At 35.8% G+C, this 22,677-nt stretch overlaps 1 long non-coding RNA gene across 1 annotated transcript; it reads right to left on the reverse strand.

The window, feature by feature from the left end:
- Positions 1 to 869: 869 nt before the first annotated feature.
- Positions 870 to 3,189, reverse strand: LOC136824874 (uncharacterized). The gene is made up of 3 exons (XR_010849183.1): positions 2,855 to 3,189; positions 1,623 to 1,691; positions 870 to 971 (listed from the first exon to the last, which is right to left on the reverse strand). It is a non-coding gene; the product is annotated as an uncharacterized lncRNA (long non-coding RNA).
- Between the last annotated feature and the right edge of the window lie 19,488 nt (positions 3,190 to 22,677).

Raw genomic sequence — 22,677 nt, forward strand, 5'->3', positions numbered from 1 at the left:
AGAAATGAGATCGGTTTAAATTTATAAGGAAAGAGCGTGTATCTTTAGAGGAAAAAGTAAAAAGCTTCTTTGACCGAGAAGACATGTCTAAAATGGCACCAGATACAAGAAAGATAGCAAGTGACCCAGCTGATCCTACCAATAAAACACAAATGAGAAAATTCAAAGAGGCACTTGCAATTAAGGAACACAAAACTAATTTATTAAATGAAAAAGAAGAAATTAAACTTTTATCCAACATATGGGGAAATCTTTTATAACCATTTTATTGTCTTTTATTAATGATTTTATTGTTCACAAGAATAACTTAATTAATTTTTTAATCAAATGTCTGAAAATGCTAGATGTTATATAATAGGTTTTTTTATGAGTTATGTTAGATCTGAAGATTCTCTACCATAAGAGTAGGTAGAAAATTTATCTATAAATAAATAAATTTTTGCTGTTTCTTGCCTGTGACCCATCCAAATATTCAAGTTTTTCGTCGCATGCCTTATTATGTAAAACAAGAGGCCCAAGGGCATGAAGGCCCAGAGTCTAAAAACATATCTAGTTTGTTTTTGCTTCCGAAGGCCGGCTCCTTACTCGCACAAATTTTGTACTCGCACAAATTTTGCACGGTGGAACGCAAAAAATCATGCTTTGGAAAATTTAGAAGGGAACAGGTACAAGAAATGTGAGTTAAATAACAATATCAATGTATTTATTTCTTTTAAACAGAGCAAACTCAAGGAATTCGAATTGGTTGAGTAAGCTGTAAGATGAGTCGAATTCGCTATATAAATCTGAGCCGAGTAAACCGAGTAGATTCAAGTTTAGCTGAGTTTTCCGAATAAATCAGTGTAACAGAGTTAAAGAGCTGAATTCCAGATTAGCTGAGTTTTCAAAGTAAATCCGTGAAAGCTGAATAGATGCAAGTTCGCTGATTTATAACTATTGTTGCACTCCACCTGATGATGATGCAATGATACCTAAAACAGAAAAAATTCAATATATTAATGTATACATCTCAAGATCTTCAATTAAAAGGGGTGTTTTAAAATTAAACAACATTGATCTGTTGATGTGATTCTATGCAATTGAGCCCCCTACAAAGAAAAATTACTTAATTTTATCACTGCCAAGGAGTTTCATTAATTATATAACATAAATATTTGTTGCATCTCCTTTCTATGAAGCTTTTTCTCCCAGACCCCCCTCTTTTGCACTTTAAAGTCTCTTTTGAAGGGGTTCGGACTATGACTGACTAATCTTGGGGAAATAGACCAGGCCATGACTCGCTGTCCCAACACCTTTCAATAGAAAAATTCTCTTAGTGTTTTTTATTCCCACTGATACGTAGAAATCCACAGGGTTGGCGGGCCAAACAAGCCCAGTTTGGGCCCCACGGGGGTTCCCGGGCTGAAATGGTCATCAAGGGTCCCCTTTACAAACGAAAATTTTAAGGTCTGAAATTCTCATATCTAATATGACCAACTGGTAGGGCTTGAAGAGTAGATGAAAAAAGTGGCCTCAGTACGCTCATAGTAAAGGTCAGGTATGTTTTTGGAAAAAGTGTGATTATTTAGAATCACTCAAGCATTATCTTCCACTTCAATCTGTGAAAGTGACAGAGAGCTCACCTAAAATTGGGTACCAGTATTGACCTTCTGTTGCCTATGCCTTTAAGGTTGATTGAGCTGACCAGGACACTGTAAAGAAAAAAAAAAGATTATTAGTATCTGTCTGAAAATAAACCCTCTCCAGGGTGGTCATTTTTTCACTGATTACACCCTACTCAGTTCTCGTCAAAGTTAAAACTTCTCCTGACTTGTTTTGTGCCACTGCTTTTTTTGACGCATCTGGGATTAAAACAAAGGTTCTTAGATTTTAGGGCAGACTCAAACCCACTCCTCCTCCTGGGTCACTTTTTGAAAATGGTTTGGTGAGAGGGAATTCTGGGTTAAATGATGCAATCTTTCTGGCCTCAGAGTACTGTTGCTCTATTAACACTTTCTTTTGAGAGAAATTGTGACCTGCGTTTTAAACTAGCCAGTCAAATGACAATCAAACCAATAAAATACCAGTAACACTGTAGACCTTTTGATTTTACAGCAACAATATAAAAAATCTTATACATCCCCTATTTTATATCTGTAATATTGGGGCTGTCCACATTGTATTTGTACACTGAAAATATCGAAAATTTGGTACCCTTGCCCCTGTTCCAAAGCGTATGCAAATGCCTGCCATTCCAATCTGTAAATGGGAGGGGTGGCAACACAGAATTTAAGTCAAAATGATTTTTGACAAACTTGGGATTTCTAAGACATTTTCTGAAAAATGAGAAAAACATGGAATTTCCAATACCTTCCTCTAAAAAAGTGTAATTTACAAAAGTATTTACATTTTAAGAAGGAACCAGACCTATGTGATCAATCCTATCGACCATCGGGATGGCTTGATGACAGATCGATATGTGATTGATGGATTACTTATCGATCCGGATAGGGCGGCAATCACAAATATCTTCGTTTCGTGTCGCCCGACCAACTCCTGAAAATTGAGTAAAATTGAGTCGGAGAATCTGTCATCAAGCTGTCCCGATGATAGATCCTATTCTATTGAGCGCGGGGGTCTGGGGGGGGGGAGGAAATTCCAAACCAAGGCCCTAATTTTTACGAAAATGTCGTCCGCAGGGGTAAAGATGACAAAGTTTAAATAAAAAGGTCTAAGTGCGAAAAAGTTGAACATGTGCCTGTAAAGTTGGATGCATGTAAACAAACTTTTTTAGTTCCTCACTTTTTTGAGTCTTTTTATGTTTGTCTGCGAGTGAGGTAAATCTATTTTGACGGCCAGAAAAAAAGCAACATACCTTTCAAAAATTAATCCTTATTGTTCATGGCACTTGGAAGCAGGAGAGATGTTGCCACAACACGGTTGAATGACAAAAAGAAATTAAACAGAAATTGTATAAAAGCATCCTTCTTCTTTCTCGATAAGATTTTAAAAGAAAGTTTCGCAGAAATCCAACCAGGTTGTTGAGAGCTAGCCTGGGCATAGGCTGATTTGATTATAAATAACGCACATTGCGGTCTGAACGAAAATCTAAGTTCTAAACCAAACTGATAGTCTTTCCCGAACAAAAAATATAGCGCGAAGCTGTAGATCTCAATTATTGTTTTATTTATCTGTTCAAGCCTCTCCATTATAGCCAACCAGCCTGGATGTTTTTTATTTTATGACGGAATGCGGCTAATAGCTTAGCGTTACACACGAACACGACTCTCTTTAAAGGCCCAGTTACGCTAAAGCTCTGGGCCAAAAAACAACTCCTTCAGATTGGGGGACTTGTCTCTGCATGATTTGTTTAAATCCAGAGTTGAAAGTTCAAAAGCTTGTTTCATTCAAGCTGATCCCAAAAACAGTAAATCTTGAACAAGCAGTTGGAAATGAATATGGATTTCAAGATTTGCTTGAAAACATAAAAAGCCTTTCAAAATGTGAAAAGGCTAACGATAAAATTAACGTTTCTGTGTGGGGAAAGGAACTCAAACTAAACAAAAAGAGGGAAAAAGACATATCTCTCTCGCAAAGCAAATTCAACTTTTATTCTTAAAGATCTAACAGAGAAATTGATTGATGAACTCAACACTTTAAAAAATCATGTACATCGTGCGCATATGCAGTTCAGAGAATTTGAACAAAAACGAAATGAGGCATTGGAATCAGAAAAAGTTATCACACTCCAAATGATTGGTCTGAAAATTCAAAAGTGAGAGAAAAGCCCAAAAAGAAAAGTCGGCCTATTACCATCAAGATCAGATGAGCATTCACGCAGTGCATGTTTGGTCAAAAAAAAGAAAACTTTTCAAATGCTGGACTATCAGATGCAACAGACCACTAAGTCGGAGCAGTATTTGCAATAATAATAATAATAATAATAAAATTCCACAACCGCCCATTACTGGACATGGTGGGACATGGGGAATGCCTCACCGTGAGGCCCACTCACTTAGAGGTATTTTCCCTGATGATTAATGAAATCGGTAGAATTCTTGGAAGGGAACCATTCGATAACCATTATGATTTTGCAAACCAGTGTGCGTCGAGACTCAAAAATCATTTAGAAAAGCTCATTTTCTTTGGCGTGAGCAGGGTTGCAAAACCACCAAAATCGAATGAATTAGGTATGTTAAGCTTTCAAGTTTTCATTTTAGGTGGGGTATGAGATTTTGGAATTGCGCAGTATTTTCGAAAATATTCATATTTCAACAGTATTTTGGGCATCCTGAAAATGGTTTGATATCAGAAATATAAGTATCCATTTTTACATCTGAATATCAGTAATAGCTGGTAAAGGGTAAAATCACTGAAAATTGTTGTCCTCCACCCTTAGTGTATAGTTTTTTTTAGGTTTTCAAATTTGCATTGTATTTTGTTTTCAGGAGAGAAGCTGTGCTACTTGATGGAAAATATTGACCAAATATTTAGCAAGAAAAACAACGGGAAAAGTCTTTTCATAGAAATCGATGTAAGTGTTCTAAATGACTTTAACTCAGAAATAAATCTCAGTGTGCATATATGATTGCATAGTAGCTGTATTATTTTGAAGCGTGTAGTTTTTTAATGTTAAAATGTTGCTGTGATTGATTATAAAGTCTCGATTGGTTAAGAAGAGTACAATAGACAATATATCTTGTATTGTACATGTACAAAATATAAATTGACGAAAAGATTGTAGTGCATTGTAGCGCTAGCCCGCTAGCAGCAATCTAATATGTCCTACGCCTTTTTCCAACGCAAAAAGTATATTTTTTGAATCACCAAAAAAACAGTTATCAGACAGAAGCGTGTATATAACCATAGGCTATTTACATATAACCATAGGATTACATATTTCTAACCACAATACATATTTGTAACCAAAAGAGAAACTACATGGTATTCGAACACCACTTGTGGACAAATTTTTCAAAGGATTGAGCGACGTTGATAACACGATAACGGAAATACAATGCACAAGAACGAAGGTACACCTTTCTTGTTCACTGTTATTTGTTTGTTAAAAATAAGTTGATTAGTCATCTTTCATTTTGGCTGGTTTTGATAATCACATGATTGTCTATAATGGGCTCTAAGTGTATGATAGTGCCGTCTGTAAATCAATCTATCAACTATCTTATATCCTGTTTTATACCTTTTTCTTAATCAGATTTTAAAGCTAAAGGCTAATGAAAAATATTTTTCTTTACTTTGATCAGATGGACATTCGATTCAAATAAATACTTCTCACCGTTCTTACCGCCACACAACAAAGAAGAAAGCAGATCTTAAGAAGCTGTCTCGTTGAAAAAGAAAGTGATTGAAAACCTGATTGAAAATGCCAAGGATCAAAGTCAGGAAAGCACAATCGTTCAGTTTGCATCAGCTTTCGATCTCAGAAGGAAAATTAACAAAGAAACAAGAATTGGCTTCATCCACAATCTGTATCATGTGTATGGTAAAGAGAAGCGGCACGAAATCGATGATGTGGCTTACAAGGGCGACTTCAAAGATTACACCATATAGGTTTTGTGTCCACCAAAGTTGGCATGCACTGAAAATGAAATTGTTTGTGAGTTCAGATCTCTTTGGCAAGTGATCAATAGAAAGTGGGTCACCTTCAAAGATCATAAACCGGCTGTTTCTCTCATCAAAAGGTTTTGGAATGAAATCGTTGGAGATAATGCAATTGATTACCCTAACCTTTCCGATCTGGTATTGCTTCTTTTGTCCGTGTCCCCTGGGACAAGGCCAATCGAAAGAAGCTTCTCTAAACTTGCGAAAATTTGTTATAAAGACCGGGCTAACTTGAAACCTTCGACTCTTGAAAGCCTTCATCTGTTATCGGCGATGGGCATCGATGGTAGCGATGATCAACTCTGCAAACAGGCTAGAAGCTGCCTTCAAAAGTAATTCGGAAATTCACTACTTTCCTCGTTTATTTTATTTTAGATTCTTTAGTTTTGAAAGATTGATTTGATAGAGATTTAAAATTCTTCTATAAAGCTTTCAACACTATAAAAACCATACATCGACCGAGTGTCTTTGTGAAGAAACATGTTGATTTTTATTCTTGTTGACTTAATATTTCCTAGACAGTTATTTTGTTACATATGTCGCCATAAATGTTAAAAGTTATTTTTTGAAAATCTCTTGTAGAGCGTTTAGTAGATACTTTTCAAGAAAGGACTATTTATCCATAGCTATTTATTTGGAAAGTGAAGCTTTTATTTAAAATCTTTGTTACAAATTCATAGATCCTTACCATGTTAAGGAGATTATTTTACGCGCGGGTTATTTTACAACCTTGTTATTTACTAACTAGAAAGTCTTGAGTTTACTTTAAAAACGAAAATTTAATTAAAAATTGTTAAAGCGAAAACTTTAATAATTTATATTCTCTGATATATTTTGTTATATACTACATATCTAAAACGCATAGCTTTCTTTAGCTAATTTAAAAAAAGAAGACTCTTAAAATTTGTTACATTTATATTCACACACACGCACACACACACACATAGATAGGAAAATATTATTGTATTTGTTATTGGCCCAGCTAGCTTTAGCGTAGTGGGCCTTTCATTAGCATTCTGCCCGGTGTCAGTGTGTAACAATTTACTAGGCGATACGCGTTTTCAAGCACAGCACAGGCTAGTACATATTGCGAAGGATTTGATTGGCTGTTAGAACATGATTGACAGAATAAAAAACAATTGAAATCGTCTTTATTGGTTAAAAACATAAAAGGAGAAAATACAATTAACTATTAAATCTATAAGAATATAACAGGTGTAGTACGTTTTAAGAAAAACAATGTGATTTACACATAAATAACCGTAACAAACCTTCTCTTTAGGAAGATGTTCTTTTAAAAAAGTTGTTTTTACATTTCTCTATCATGTGAACAGTTCAGTTGTTCACGTGTTAGGAAAAAAACTAAATATTATGAATTATTTCTCATTACTGCAAATAAGAGATAGCCGAATGGTCTAAGGCGTCTATGGCTTGAATTAGCGACTCCAGGTTCAAATCCCCTCTGCTACTCAAGTCTTGTTATCTCATATTTTTATTCGCTGGGCCTTCATGCCCTCTGGGCTTCTTGTTTGTTATCTAAAACACAAAGATTCTTTAGCTTTAAAAACGAAAACTCTTAAAATGTGTTATATTTATATTATCTGATAGGAGTAGGTTTTGTTATTTATTTAGAAATTAGAAAAGACAAATTTTTATTCCAAATTATGCTATACTACAGGGTTTTACTACAATAGGGTATATAAAAAAGAAAGCAAAGTCTTCTGAAAGATTTCTTGAACCAATATTTATTTGTTATGACAACTTTGTGATTCCCAAACCACCCCAAAAATCATTAGGATTTTATAAATGACAAAGAACAAAAAGTGTCAATTCAAAAAATTTATTGGCTGTATAGGGGTACCTAACTCAAAGCAATTTCTCAAGGGGACCTAACTCGTTGGGGGCACCATACTTCAATGGGGGCACCTGAAAAGTGGGCTTAAACCATGAACTTTACCAAGACACTATATTGCAAGTTCTTGGCTGAGAACCCTTTGAAATGTTCATACGAAACTTTTACTAGGCGTATTCCCTTCAATGTAAAGAAAGTGTCTGCTTCTGATTGGGGTACGTGCCTTTGTAAAGCTTGTCTTAACCCTGAATTGAAAGCAGAAAATTTAATTCGTGAAAAGCTAATTGACAGTTGTGAGCTTTAAACTATTGTTAATGATGACTATGAAATTGATGACCTCCTTGAAAAATTAAACAAACCGTCAAAAGGTGAAAAACGTGATGATAAAATTTCTTACACTGAAGGGAATTTGATTGAGGTGGTAACAAAAAAAGGGAAGAAGTCGAAAGTTTCAAGGAAACAGCATATTACTCATCCCCTCAAGATCATGGTCAATAATTTCATTGAAGAATTGAAGTTCCTGAAAGATCATCTTCAGCAGGCACATATGCAACTCCGTGCATTCAAATCTGCCAGGATAAGTGCAACAGAAAATGAACACGAGGCAGCATTTCAAATTGACTGGTCGGAAAATGCAGCGATTCGTCAGGCCCAAGAAGAGCGCCTACTATAGTGTAGATCAAATAACTATCCATGCCATGTATGTTTGGACTTCTGTTGGTCAATTTTCTTATTGTGATATATCAGATAAAACAAATCACCAAGCCCATGCAATGTTTGCATCACTTGAACCCATCCTTGAGAAGTATATCTCTGAATATGACATCAATCACTTTAATATACTGCTTCACCCTTTACACAATATCGCAATAAAAATATATTTTGGTTCATGAGGGAGTTTTGTGCTTCACGAAAAGTCACGATTGACTGGATTTACTTAGAATCTGGACAAGGAAAGGGAGATGCGGTCCCCCAAGATGCATAGTTTGCACCTTGTACTATCCACACTGTGGTGGGGGTGTCACATCTGTCAAATGCTCTTTGTTGCCGGCTTTGGGTATATGTAAACATCTGTTTTTAAAATATATTCAAAATTTTGTCCCGTCCAAAATCATTTCAAAAATAGTATAAACAGGATTATATTAAGTGTGCAAGAGTTTGCTATCTCAAATACTATGTTTTCAAGTATTAAAGTGCATTTTTTACCCTTAAATTAGCATTACTTTTAGCATTAGTTAGCATTAATTAATCAGGAGGACCCACCATGGTTGGGTCCGACTAGGAAAATTTTAGAAAATATAACTTCTTAGACTAGCTAAAACCCTACTAAATTGACTCAAAATGACTCTCTTGATTGGCATATTAACAGAAAAATAAGCTTTTGAATTTTCTGAAAAGAAAGATTTGCGGCACAGGCAAAAAAAATCAAAAATTGAAATTTTTATGCCTTTTAATGGTCCGATTATCGGACGCTGCTCCACACAATATCTTCCAGATATGATAAAAACAAGTAGCAAAATCAACTTTTTTAAAAAAAACTATCCAAAAAGGACATCTTGTCACTTTCATGAGAAAAGATTTTAAGTCTTAAAAAGGTCTTGTACCTGACCTCAGTTCATTCTCAAACTGAGGAAAAGGTTTTCCACAAGGTCATAGAATATGAAATTAAGGCGGATTCCTTTCATGTCAAAAAAGTCCTATGCACACCACCATTGCAAAAGTTTTGACACTTTTCTAGTTCCTTTCATGCCTTTTTTACAAATTAAAAGTCCTAAGAACACCATACCTTTCCAGGAGAAGTGTTTGTGGTGTTCACTGCATTCACTGCATTTCGAAATCAAAAACACTCTTGTTTTCCAATGTTATCATTTTCACGTTCCTTTTGAGTTAAAATGAAAGTGTTTACGGCAAATTTATTCCAATGTTTGCCGCCATTATGCTGACGTTATAAATGCATAAATTAGGGTTGTTTAGGAGATGACGACAACAAAAAGCGTGCGGGTTAGGGGCGGAAATTATATCAATGCAAAATGCTTGATGCGCGTTTAAGGGTGTTCGCTTCGCCTTGCTAGTCCAGCGAGTTTGGGTAAGTAAGACCTATTTTTACTTTTTCAATAACTTTTGCAATGGCGGTGTTTTGGTGATCGTTTTTTTCATGACATAAAGGTGTTGATTGCATTGAGAGTACTAGCTGCACTTTTTGTGACTAGAAAGGAATCGGCCCTTACGATGCACCTTTTTTCAAAATTTAATTTTTAACACAAGGATTTTTCATATTATTACTTTAGATAACAAACAAAAACGTTTACCACATACAATGGTTGACTACCAGTTCAAGTCAAGGGTGAAAAGCTATCAGTGACCACGCCAATCGTAAAACAAAACATCAGTCATTCATCCAAACTAAAAAGAGCACCAGGATGGAAATGACAAAGCTGGCAAAAACACTCAGTCCACGTCATGTATTTGACACAGTGATGACCAGTAAAGGTGGAATGCTTGGTGCTGATTCAGAAAGTAGTTTGCCCAGAAATCACAAGCAAGTTTATAATGTCAACGTCTCACAAAAGACTGACCTGGATCCTTACCACTCACTTGTTCTTAATGAGCAAAGAACAATCAAAATCACCATCAACAGCATTTGTGCAAAGTGTTAAACTTGCACCCGAACCAACCGTCATCTTGGCAAACGAACAACATTTATCAGATCTGGAAAGTTTCTGCACAAAAATAATTCCATTTTTCAAGTAGATCCTACATTTAATATGGGTGCATTTAGCGTCACTTCTACTCAGTATGAACACAAACACTTGAGAAACAGAAGAAGTCTGAAACATCCGGGTATGGTGGGGCCACTGTTAATACACCAGAGGAAAACAGAATCAACTTACAGAGAACTTCCACAGTTTCTAGTAAGTAAAAAGAAAGGAATAAAAGAACTCAATTTTTTTGGCACAGATAGCGAAGATCCAAAGCAGAAGCCTTTTTGTCTGTATGTACAAAGTGCAACAAATTGCGATGTTTTATACACTTCAGGAAAAATATCCAACAAAAGCTGAAGGACATTGGTGTAGAAAATGCCAAATTTAAAGTTATACTTGCAAATATTCTTGGTGGCCAACGTGGATCTGTATTCAGAGAAGGTCCTGTGGATGCAGAAAATGACGCACGATTTGAGACACAATTTCATCAGTTGAGATCAGAATGGGAAAATCAAATAGGTATGTATATTAACGGACTTCATAGACCATATCAACAAATTTTGATGTTTTCACTTTTCAAAAATGGTATTTGAAATATTTCCACACTTTTTAATTTTAACAGTCACCCAAAGTTCAGGTTTTTTAGAAAGGATCAAAACCCTTTATGAAAATAGATATTTTAACGCCATCCTTAAAATATTTTTAAAATTTTAAGTGATTTTAAAGTGTTTTTTTTTCAATGTTGACTTTAGAAAAAAACAGAATTGGGCCAAACCTAAAAAAGTTGGTTTCCGTTTTGATCTTTTGTATGGGTGTAGGAATTTCTGAAATTTTGGAAAATCAAACAAGCTAACATCTAATATAAAGTTTAAACTTAAAGGCAGAATGCGTTCCTTAAAGTTATAACTAGAAACAACACAGAACAACATATAGTCAAGTAACTAATGTCATTTCTCATTTCTTTTTACATGTGCTACATGGCACTCTCTTCATAAAAAAAACTCGCACACAGAAAGAGAAAAAATATTGGCAAATGATCAAAACAAAGATAAAAATGTTTCCCAGAAAAAATAAAAACATAGGTTTCAAACGCTTTTTTGAAAAGGAAAATTATTGATAATCGATATAATTTTTATATGAAAGCTACATAATGCTATCGATCTTGTTGGGTACCGAATTTCAAAACATCATTCGATGTGATGCTTGAGATATAAGGGGATATTCCATGCCTGGTGAAGACATTACTCTCAAAAATATCTACTTCATTTCCCTCATTCCTTCCAATTACATCATAATATAATTGTCCCTTCCTCAAAACAAAGAGAAATAGGTGTTAAAATGATTGATTGAAGAGTACACACACGCGTCATGTTACGCAATCTCTCTTTCGGCCAATCAGATCTTTTATTTGTTCCATTATTAACCAATCAAATTTCATGGCAGATGAAGAGACGTGCGTTGAAATTTGTTAATAGTTGTTTTAAAGTATGACTTTAAGGAACGCAATCTCCCTTTAAACACCCTTCACATCCTAAAAAATGTCAAAAAAAATTAGTTTCGGCCTCCCGCACGAGTTTGTTTTTGTCACTCGGTAACACGGAAAGGAAGAATTTTTTAGGGTTGGCCTTAGTTGAAAAGTTTTTTAAAACCATATTTTCGAACATATATCAAATGATACATAATATCATCATAATAAAAAATAAATAAAAAAATCAGCCAAGAAGTGACTAAAAAAAACTTACCCGGCCACAGACTGAAAATCAAACGTTTTTCTTAGGATTGCCCATCAGCTACGACCCCAGAATTTGACATTTCGGCTCCGGAGAAGGGAGTAAGCCTAAGGTGGTTTTTTGCTATCCTTAGGCATCTTGGTTATGGAATTAGTCGAGTGGACTGGTCAAATCGGTAGCTTAATATGATTTTCAGGGCCAAATGTAGGGTTCGTTGGTCAAAAAATGTTGTAAAATTTTAATGGTTTTTGGGGGTCGGGCAAAATTGTTTAGGCCATAACTTTTGATAAAATTGTTCTTTTTACTTCAAATTTGGAGGAGAACTTCATTTTGGTAAGTAAAATCAGAATTTAAAATAGTTTTTTCAAAATTGGACTTTCAGGACCAATGGCTGGCCCCAGAAGGCCGACTTGGGTCAGAAAATGAAATTTTTGTGTCTTGATCGATGCTTGGGGGGTATACCCATATAAAATTAATGAAGGATACTGAAAATGCTTTAAAAAAGTTCACAATAGGGTACTAAAACATAAAATAATGTACAAGAAGACAAGTTGGCCTCTCAATAAATAGGGTGGGAAGATAGAACTAAAAAATTTAAAATTTCGCTTTTTTTGCTATTTTTGGTAAAATCTGACAAAGACTCGATGGAATTGATTTATCAGCTTCAAATTTTAAGAAGGACTTCATTTCAATAGAATGGAATCATAAAAAGTGAAAAAACCTTGAAAGGGACCTTTGGGACCTACAACTGGCCCCGAGAGGCCGAGAAGGGCCGACAACTTAATTTTCTCTAACTTGGCCATATTTAGGGTTAAAGATAAGTTTGGAAAGCAAAAGCACTTTATATTTGCTGTTCTTGATTATGAATTCGAATTTTGAAACTTTATTTACACAATGGGTACCTTGAACCCACTTTACAAAAAAGAAGAACGATTATATTTAATGTGAAATCAGCAATTTTTCTTCGTGATGTAATAATTGCATAATGTGAACTATCAGCACTTTAATTTATATAAAACAAGTTTACAACAAGTTTTACTGCAAACTCATCAGAATTTAAAGATGAAACAACACACCTGAAAATCTTCATTTTCATTGGCACAATAGATATCTATTGATTTGTACATTATAGAATTTTCAGCGTTTTTGTAAATAGTATTTAAGCAGGAATTTTGAGAGGACTTAATCAAGAAAAGACGAGAGTTAAAGGAATCAAAAATCGAATTGTGGTGTAGATATTAAATGGCGTTAAATGGTATTATTGTTTTAATTAAATGGTAAATGAATTATAATAATTTGTCGGGTTGATAAAGATTTAATTATAACTATTTAACATGTTCACAAAAGGAGAAATTTGCAAATTTTGGTAAATTTTCCAATTTTGAGACGTGTTAAGTTAAAGGATTGATATAGGCGAGGTAGAGAGATTTCATTTCATATTATAATGACTTTGTTGATACTTGGTATCTATGTATGAAGTTTGAAGAAATATCGGAGCATGGCAAAAACAAAGAAAAGAAAAAAGACACTCGATGATGACGAGGATTGGGTTCCTGGAGGAAAGAAAAAGAAAGAGTCGAACAAGAAAAATGATAAGCATGCTGGTGAAAGTTGTTTCATCCACTGCACAAATTCAAATGAAGCATTGACAAAATTACCGTCTTTGGAGTCTTGGGAAAAACTATTGAAGGCCGCTAGATTGCGGGGAGATAAGAAAGTTTTGCAACCGGAGTCATCGGCATCCACCAGTGAGAACAACAATTATCCTGTCATTTACTACCATAACAGTTGCAGAAAGAATTACACCCATAGCAAAGCACTGAATGTTATATTGGCAAAAGTAAGTTTCTTTTCATTTTAGAGCTTTATGAAGACACAGTTAATGGTACTTTAAGCATGTGTCTGCCAATTGATCAAGCTCAATATAAATCTTGTATTGTTTCCGTTGTTTAAGACCCAATCCTGAGCCTAAGTATATTTGCCTGTAAGTATTATGCTTATAAAAAGAGAAATATTTAGTCTTAAGGGGCATAAAGTCATTTTGAAGGTGCTCATTTTTCAACAGGATACCAGGCAAAATGAGAATAATTAACCGAGGGCCAACATAGTTTGGCCCTGGAGAGAGGATTTCGACAAGGTATTTCGAAGTGATCAATTCCATTGCTCTTAATCTTAGAAAAACCTACTGTCACTTCCCTTGGAAACTCCAGAAGCAGTGGATATTGAAACGGAAGCTCCGAGACGAAAGTCCTCGCGTTTAAGTTCTGGTGACTCGGAAAGCCTTACCCTTCCTAAAAGATGCATATTTTGTAAAATGGACAAGTACTTAACTGGGACTCGAACTCGAGAAGGCCTTACATAATGCGTTCAATTGCGAGCTGATGAAAAAATCAGAAGAATTGCCATGGAAAGATGTGACTCTGAAATTCTTAAAGTCACCAGCGACGAACTGATTGCAAAGGAAGCACATTATCATTCATCTTGCTACAGAGATTACCTTCGACCTTTAAATGAGACTCGCCACTACTGAACAAAATAAAGAGGAAGACCTTTCTGCCGTTTGCTATGCTTGCTGAAGACAACATTGATCGCCTCGAAGAAACACTATCTGGTACGTAAGAAATCAAGCCAAATAAATACAGTAATAATCTATTCGAATAATTAGCTGGATTAGAAGAAGGCCTAAAAAATAGTTATGGTAGACCTAACCTTTGTTAATAAACTCAATTTCAGGTGAAGGAACAACGCACAAAGTCAATTCCATAATCATCCAGCCTGTTAACAAGAACAAAACAGTTGAGATAGGTGGTCGCGGAGGACAGTTCCCGTCACAATCAGTACACACGAAGCGAAAGTATTAACTTCATATAATTGGTCCTTGAAAAATTGCTAATTTGATAGTGAATTTCGCTTCCAATAAAACTTATTTTCAGGTTGATAATATTTTTCTCTTAATTTCTTTCAGAATTTTTCGAAACCCTCCAACGTTGGTAAAGGATTATGTCCTTGGTAAAAGGATAGGACCAGAGAAAGCCCCTGCTGTCGAGGAAGATTCGTTTGCTGACATTCTTCGAGCTGATCAAAGTCACCTTTACAACGCATGGGTCGCTTTAAGAATCAGTCAACCAATTATGCAGCACGTACCAAGCTGGACAGGTTTCTTTATCAAGATCCGACAAGACGTTCCCATCAGACCAAGCAGTGTTGGTTATCTTGATTGTTTGGATGCCCCCGCTACTGAAATGCCGACGATCTATCACATGCTGGAGCGGGCTCTTCGCATCAAAGACCAACTCAAGGTCAGATCGATCGTTTGTGTTTATGATCAGGCCATCTATGCAAAAGCGTATCAGATAAAGTGTAAGGAGCCAGAGAAGTTTAAGAGCGTCTTCCTGATGATGGGCACCTTCCATATCATCATGACCTTTCTTGCCGTCATGGCTGCTCGATTCAAACCGCTGGCCTCAAGGATTTGGTGATCCAAAGTGTTCTCGTCGCTGAAGGTTCTGTTGACACCATATTTTCAGGATCACGTGCCTACAAACGAGCAGTCAGGGCGTACAAAATCCTCTACGAGTCATTTTCGCGCTTGCTTTTGGAAAAGTTTGCGATCAAGTATCCAGCAACTGTCAAGGCATTACATGATAACATTGGACCCGCTGCCCTTGACGACTTCAATGGTGTGGTGACGTCAAAAGAAATGCAACAGTATTCCAATGACCTGACTTTGTTCAAAGAGAGCCTAGCAGGACAAGGAAAACTTGCAAAGTTTTGGTTGTCATTTCTGGACATGTGTGAGCTTCTTTTCGACATTACCTTTGCAACTCGCAGTGGTCATTGGGCATTATACTTGATTTCGATACGACAATCTCTACCTTGGGTTTTCGCCTACGATCGACAGAACTACTCTCGATATTTGACAGCCCACTACCGAGAACTAGCCCATCTTGAAAGCAACTTTCCTGATGTGTATGCAGAGTTTGAAGGTGGTAACTTCTCCGTTCAACTATCACCTGATAACCCCTTCGAAAGAATGGAAGCTGACAAAGTGATTGAAACAACAATCAACAAGGACACAAAGACACCAGGTGGAACAACAGGTACTTGAGCTTACATAATTGTTATCACTCAAACTTCGTTTATCATTATCTTCTTAAATAACCTTCGAACTTTAAATAGTTAAGTCACATCTTTTGAGACAACAGTAATGTGATTTCAATTTTACTACTTTAGCTTTTGTTATTTCATTTAAGGGTTCAGCACAAACTAAGGAGCCGTTCAAAGATGGGTACTTACCGCAGCATACAGAGCTGAAGTCCGCAAACACATGCAAGAATTTCTCTCTATGTCAAAGGATTCGAAGCATCCCGATTTAAGTCCTGCACGAATTAGACGTGACCAAAAGGATGTCAAGACTGTTAAAGACACGATCGACTCCATGTTTGTGAATCCTTTCGATGAAGTGGATTTGATAAGCATTACATCAGGTGTTGCAACAACAGAAGTCTGTGACCAACTAATGGATGCAGAGGTGTTAGGTGAAAACGCACTCGTGAAGTTTCAGCAAGAAAGGTTGGAAAGCAATGAAGTTGACTTTGCTACCTTGACGAAACTAAACCTGGGTACCTTTACAAAGCTGCTGAAGAAAACTGTCAAAATGATGAATGGCAAAGAAGCTCAGTTTTCAGCACAGAGAAACATATTTGGGAAGATAGCCCTGATCAAACAGTTTCGCACCCTCAATCTTGGAGAGGTTTTCTGTTTTCCTCTTGGTCCCGTTTCATGGTCCTTGGCTGAGAGTAGCGGAGCACTAAACAAAACAACAAAGTCATCACTGATGCACCATTTGGAAAAAGACGTCTCTCTTGAACAAAATGTCAAAAAACCGTTTGCTGCAGTTATCGATGGTATGGCATTGGTGAGGAAGACTAAACCAACTGGACACACCTATGACAGCTACGCCGACCATTTATTAACAACCGCAATCGCAACATCGACAAATGCTTCCAGAATCGATATCGTCTTCGATGTTAATCGTGAGCAATCCATTAAAAATGCAGAACGAGTAAACCGTGAGTCTGGTAAATTAGAGGTCAAGAGGATCATTGGTTGTCAAAAGGTGAAGCAATTCTCGTCACTTCTTTCAAACGGAGCAAATAAGATGACCCTCATTCGGTTTCTTGAGATGGCAAAAGAAACACACTTGCATTGGGAACACTCAAGTTTATGTGGCATATGAAGAATTCTGTGTTAAACTCGGTGGTACTGAAGACCCAACATTAGCTTGCAACCACGAGGAGGCAGACACGCGCCTGGTCTTTCACACGGAACAAATATCAAAAAGATCTTTCAAGAAAATAGTCATCCATACACCTGATACTGATGTTCTATTAATTGCTCTTGGTCTTGCAACTGAAATTGAAGCTGAAATTCACATGAAAACTGGCGTCAAAAGTAAAACCAGGATAATCAGTCTAAAAGGTATCAAGGAATCTCTTAAGACAAGATACGACGTCAAAGATGTAGAAAGGGTTTCGAGAGCACTCCTAGGTCTTCATGGATTTACTGGGTGCGATACGATCAGCTCCTTTGCTGGCAAGGGCAAAGTGAAACCTTTAAAAACGATGATGAATGACGATCTATACATCAACCTATTTGCTACTTTTGGAGATGCACCAGAGTTAACCGAAGCACAGTTCAATATCATCTAAAGTTTTGTTTGCGATATGTATGGCCACAAAGACACGAACTTAAACAACGTTCGTTACAAAATGTACGCTGCAAAACATGGTCATCTCGACCCCAAAATGATCCCGCCATGCGCTGACAGTCTAAGGCAACACAGTCTACGTGCTTGCCATCAAGTTTGCATATGGAGAAACTCGTTGCAAAGTCACCCTATCATCCCATCGCCTGTTGATTTTGGTTGGGACCAGAATGACGAAGGTGATTTCACTTTTTCGTGGAACAAGGTGAACCCGGCTCCAGATGAAGTTCTGGAAATGATGTTTTGCACGTGTTTAAAGAAGTGTTTCCGTGGATCGTGCCCTTGTGTGGATAACTCCCTCAAATGTACAGATGCTTGCACCAACCATGAATGTGAAAACTTCCAATCGAATGAGGAACCAGCAGAAGAATATGAAATTGATTACGAGGACGATAATGATGAATGTGAGTATGAAACTGATGAGAGTGACGATGAGGAAAGTGACATTGATATGGAAGTCCGTGAAGATGATAATTTTGATGACGATAAAGATCTCTTTTGTTGAAACTGTGCTGGTAACCAATTTTTATTTTATTTGCTAATTATACTAGTGCTAAAAACTATTTTTACGATATTTTAATAACTTTTGATCATTCAAATTGGTCTCAAACCAGCTCAAACACTTAATATGACCAAATCGGTGAAAGGAAAGTCGTCGGCCATTTTCGGCCTTTCGGGGCCAGTTGAAGGTCCCCGAGGCCCCTTTAATTTTTTTTCACTTTTTATGACTCCATTCTATTGAAATGAAGTCCTTCTCAAAATTTGAAGCTAATAAATCAATTGCATCGAGTCTTTGTCAAATTTTACCAAAAGTAGCGAAAGCTTTTGAAATTTCTAGTTCTATCTTCCCCGCCCTACTTTTTTGAGAGGCCAACTTGTCATCTTGTACATTATTTTATGTTTTAGTACCCTATTGTGAACTTTTTTAAAGTATTTTCAGTATCCTTCATTAATTTTATATGGGTATACCCCCCAAGCATCGATCAAGACACAAAATTTCATTTTCTGACCCAAGTCGGCCTTCTGGGGCCAGCCATGGGTCCTGAAAGTCCAATTTTGAGAAAAATATTTTAAATTCTGATTCTACTTACCAAAATGAAGATTTCCTCCAAATTTGAAGTAAAAAGAACAATTTTATCAAAAGTTATGGCCTAAACAAGTTTGCCCGACCCCCAAAAACCATTAAAATTTTACAACATTTTTTGACCAACGAACCCTACATTTGGCCCTGAAAATCATATTAAGCTACCGATTTGACCAGTCCACCCGACTAATTCCATAACTAGGATACCTAAGGATACCAAAAAACCACCTTAGGCTTACTCCCTCTCCAGAGCCCAAAATTTTGTCTAGCTGACTGACTATTACATTTATTAAATTATTTTTTGAAGATATAAATTAAATTTCATAGGCAACAAAGGGAGAGATTTTTGGTTTTGGCTGAAAAAGAATCTCCACAACACAATGAAAAAGCATATGCTAAAACCTTTACGTCTAGCAGCTGGTCTAGGAGAGAAGCCATTTACCACAATCTGAGTGGAATGTGTGAATAGCTTACTGAAGCTTGAAAGCCACAGATTAAGACTCCCCGTTGACAAGTTTTCAAATATGGTAAAGGAGTTAGTTGAGAGACAGCAGAGGAATGTTGAGTATGCCATATATGACAAAGGGACTCTGGAAATAGTCCCAGAATTGAAAGAGAAGTTTGGAGTCCCGTTTCACGTTTGGCAACTTAAGACAAAGGCATTTACATTAATATATTTTTAGTAGAGATCTTTGATGTGTTGTTACAAAACCAATGACATTGAGATCATTAAACATTTCATTTTCGAAAATTTCATAATAGTGAGCAAGAGTAACTAGCATTGAAAGAAAACTTTACTAAGGCAAACAATTTTTTATTTTCTGGTTTACGGATTTGCCAAACGTTTTTTTTTTTGAGAAAATAAAATATAAATAAGATATAAATTTCAAATTTTTTTTTCTCCTCCAACCTAAAACAACCAAAATAATTACACTATGATATAGTACTTTCCCCTGCTTTCCCATTATTTCAAAGGAATTCCCCACTGTATTTAAAATCATCTTAAAGCTTTTACAAGCAAAGAATTTTAACAACTTTTTTGGACAAAATCACAATGGAATGGGAATGCAATGGGAATGATTGAAAGTTTTCTATATCTCAAAGCAGTGAGTACAATCACAAGCTTTTAAAAAAGTTACACTTGGACTGAAAAAATATTCACAAAAACTTTATTCTTTTTGTCTTCATTTAAAATCAATATTTTAGAAAATTTCATAAAATTTTATTTTTATTTTTTTCCATCCTCCGGTCCAAAATTTTACCTCCGTCAGTAAACCAGAAAATAAAAAAGTGTTTGCCTAACTCGTTATCAAAAATAAAGATTGCCTTGATTGTGCATTAATGTAATTTTGTGGAATAAAAAAAAAGTAGGTAGAGGAATTTACTCATAAAAGTCTTATTGAATAATTTTAGAAGGAGAAAGAAAGACACATTGCAACATTCAAGCAACATATACAAGAAACACCAACAAGCCAGGAACGCCAACAAACCAAAATGAACAATGGACAACCGACTGAGTCACAGGAGAATTCACAATATGATAACCAACAAGACGAGGGGTCACATGATCCACAACATCTTAACGAACCAGCCGATGAGTCACAGGATCAGCAAAATGCAAACCAACCACCCGAGGAGGCACAACCATTACAACAACCCACAAGATTCCAGCCTATATGGAGATTGTCCTCTTCTGGGACTTCTTTCAGACATCGCTTGCAGTAGCAGAGAAGGACCGGCGGATCTTCAACGTTCAATGTTGGAGATATCCCTGGAGAAATTCAAGGAATATGTGCAGCTGCCTAATACAATCGCTGAGGCATAGGTGATTTCAGTACCTAACTCAAGATATTGAGCTTCCAAAAGCGCAAAAACTGGACAAAACAGCTGTTTCTGGCTGAAAAACACTATCTTTGTTTTTCACAAAAATTTGACTTTTATGTTCTTGTATATTGTATTGTAAGTTATAATTTCAGTTTCTTTTGTTAGTTTCTTGAGTTTGATTTGTTACCCACTGATTTAACAAGAAAGTAGTAAAAATTTTGTTTTTAATTACATACATAAGAGATCTTGCGGGTTCATTCAAACTAAGGGAACGCAGTCATAAAGAATCTAATACAGATGATAGCTAATTTTGCTCTCCTTTTTAGAATTTTAAGGACAATTATGGGCTAGTTTTGCTCTCCTTTTTAGAATTTTAAGGACAATTATGGGCTAGTTTGTTTAGAAGCATTGTTTTCAATATATATCTTAGTTGGGGCCAACAGGAGATAACCTGATAGCAGATTGTTTATTTTCTGGCCCAGTACGCTAAAGCTCTAAAGACGTGGGCGAAAATATACAATCTGAAGAATATGGTTGTGCGTCTATGCACGGACCGCGTTTCGGAAAGACTAGTGGCGAGTGAAAAACAAAAGAAAGATGGTAGAACTAAATCAAAACAAAAAAAAGGAAAGCTTTAAACAGAGCGCCAAAGAGTAAAAAACAGTTTTGGTGTTTCGACACGCGACAAAAAGTTGACTTAAAATCTTCTGTAGAGACAGGGGCATTTTCCTCAGATGTTAGTTTTTAGCGATCTTTAGAGCTTCAGCGTGTCGCGTTAAGAAAACTCCACAGCTGTTAACAGGAGAAAACTAAAAAAACTTAAAACTGCATTTCACAAAAAAACAGCTAATTTTGCCCCCCCCCCTCATTTTATCGAAATACTGTCCTGCTAAGGAGTATATAATTAATAAACATCCTTGCCTTTTCTGGACTATATCTATCATGGAGCTTTCTATATATTTAACTAACATTGACCCAAGGGCCCATTCTTGCTACATTAGATTAAAAATTCAGCAAACGTAGCAAACGATGAAAATAGTTAGTGTATGCCTTACATATTTTGGTACATCTTGGCAGAACTTATTCTGGCGATTTGATAAAATTTCAAAATTTGGCGAGAATTAGAGAGAATTTTGGCAAACGACCCATTTTTGTTCAATATTTTAGCTGAAAAAAGGGTTTTTAGGAGAAATAGAGACTAGATTGAAAGGAAATAAAATTTGGCGAGAATTTATTTTGGCGAATGTCCTGTAAATCTAAATTCGACGGAAAGAAATTTGGCGAATTTGGCAAAATTTTTAGGCAATTTGCCAAATTTGCTAAAATTTATTTGCACCAAAATTTCTTCCCTCGAGGTATATTTTCTGTTTTAAAAGTTTGCCATATAATATTTGTTTAAAAATAAAATTGGACTGCCTATTTATATTTTTGTCCAATGTTTTTTAGCATTTTGTAGCAAATTTGGCAACTTGGCATCTACTACAGTAAAACTATTCATTCTTTTTATTTGATAAGTACAATGATCGGGAACAATTTAAGCAACTGCTTCGTTTTAAGTATTTCAAGAAAAAAATAGTTACAATATTCAGGTATTAAGCCTAAATAACTCCATTTTGCCTAAAAATAAGAACAGAATAACAAACATTGCAGGCTGAAAAAGTTAGGAATAGTCAAGCCTATACAAAATAATTTCTTATAAAAAGTCTAGCACTATTTTGTTTTGTTTCAGGCCTCTTCAATGTGAGTAATAAAGTATTTGTTGGGTTAGATATCCTATTGGAATGGAGGGAGTTCTTTAAAGATGGAATGCCAGTAAGCAACTTCATTAGATGTAAGCTCAAAGCTTTAGAAAAAAAACTGAGAAGGTAGGTTTTTTAATTGGATACACTGTTTTTATAAGAATAATAAGGCTGAAACTCATCAAATAAAGTCTAACTTGAACTTTTGACTTTCTAACAATTTTAGGGTCCAAGTATTAAAAGTTAGGTCAGTTAGGTTTTATTCCTGAAATATGTCAATATTATCTCATGATGTGTTTTGGGGGTTATTTCCTTGTGACGGGACTTTCCTTTATTATCGTTTGTCTATTATATCAGGAACATTGTTTGACAAGTGAG

Source organism: Clytia hemisphaerica, unplaced genomic scaffold (genome assembly GCF_902728285.1).
Source record: "Clytia hemisphaerica strain Z4C2 unplaced genomic scaffold, Clytia hemisphaerica genome assembly, whole genome shotgun sequence".
NCBI classification, from domain to species: Eukaryota; Metazoa; Cnidaria; class Hydrozoa; order Leptothecata; family Clytiidae; genus Clytia; species Clytia hemisphaerica.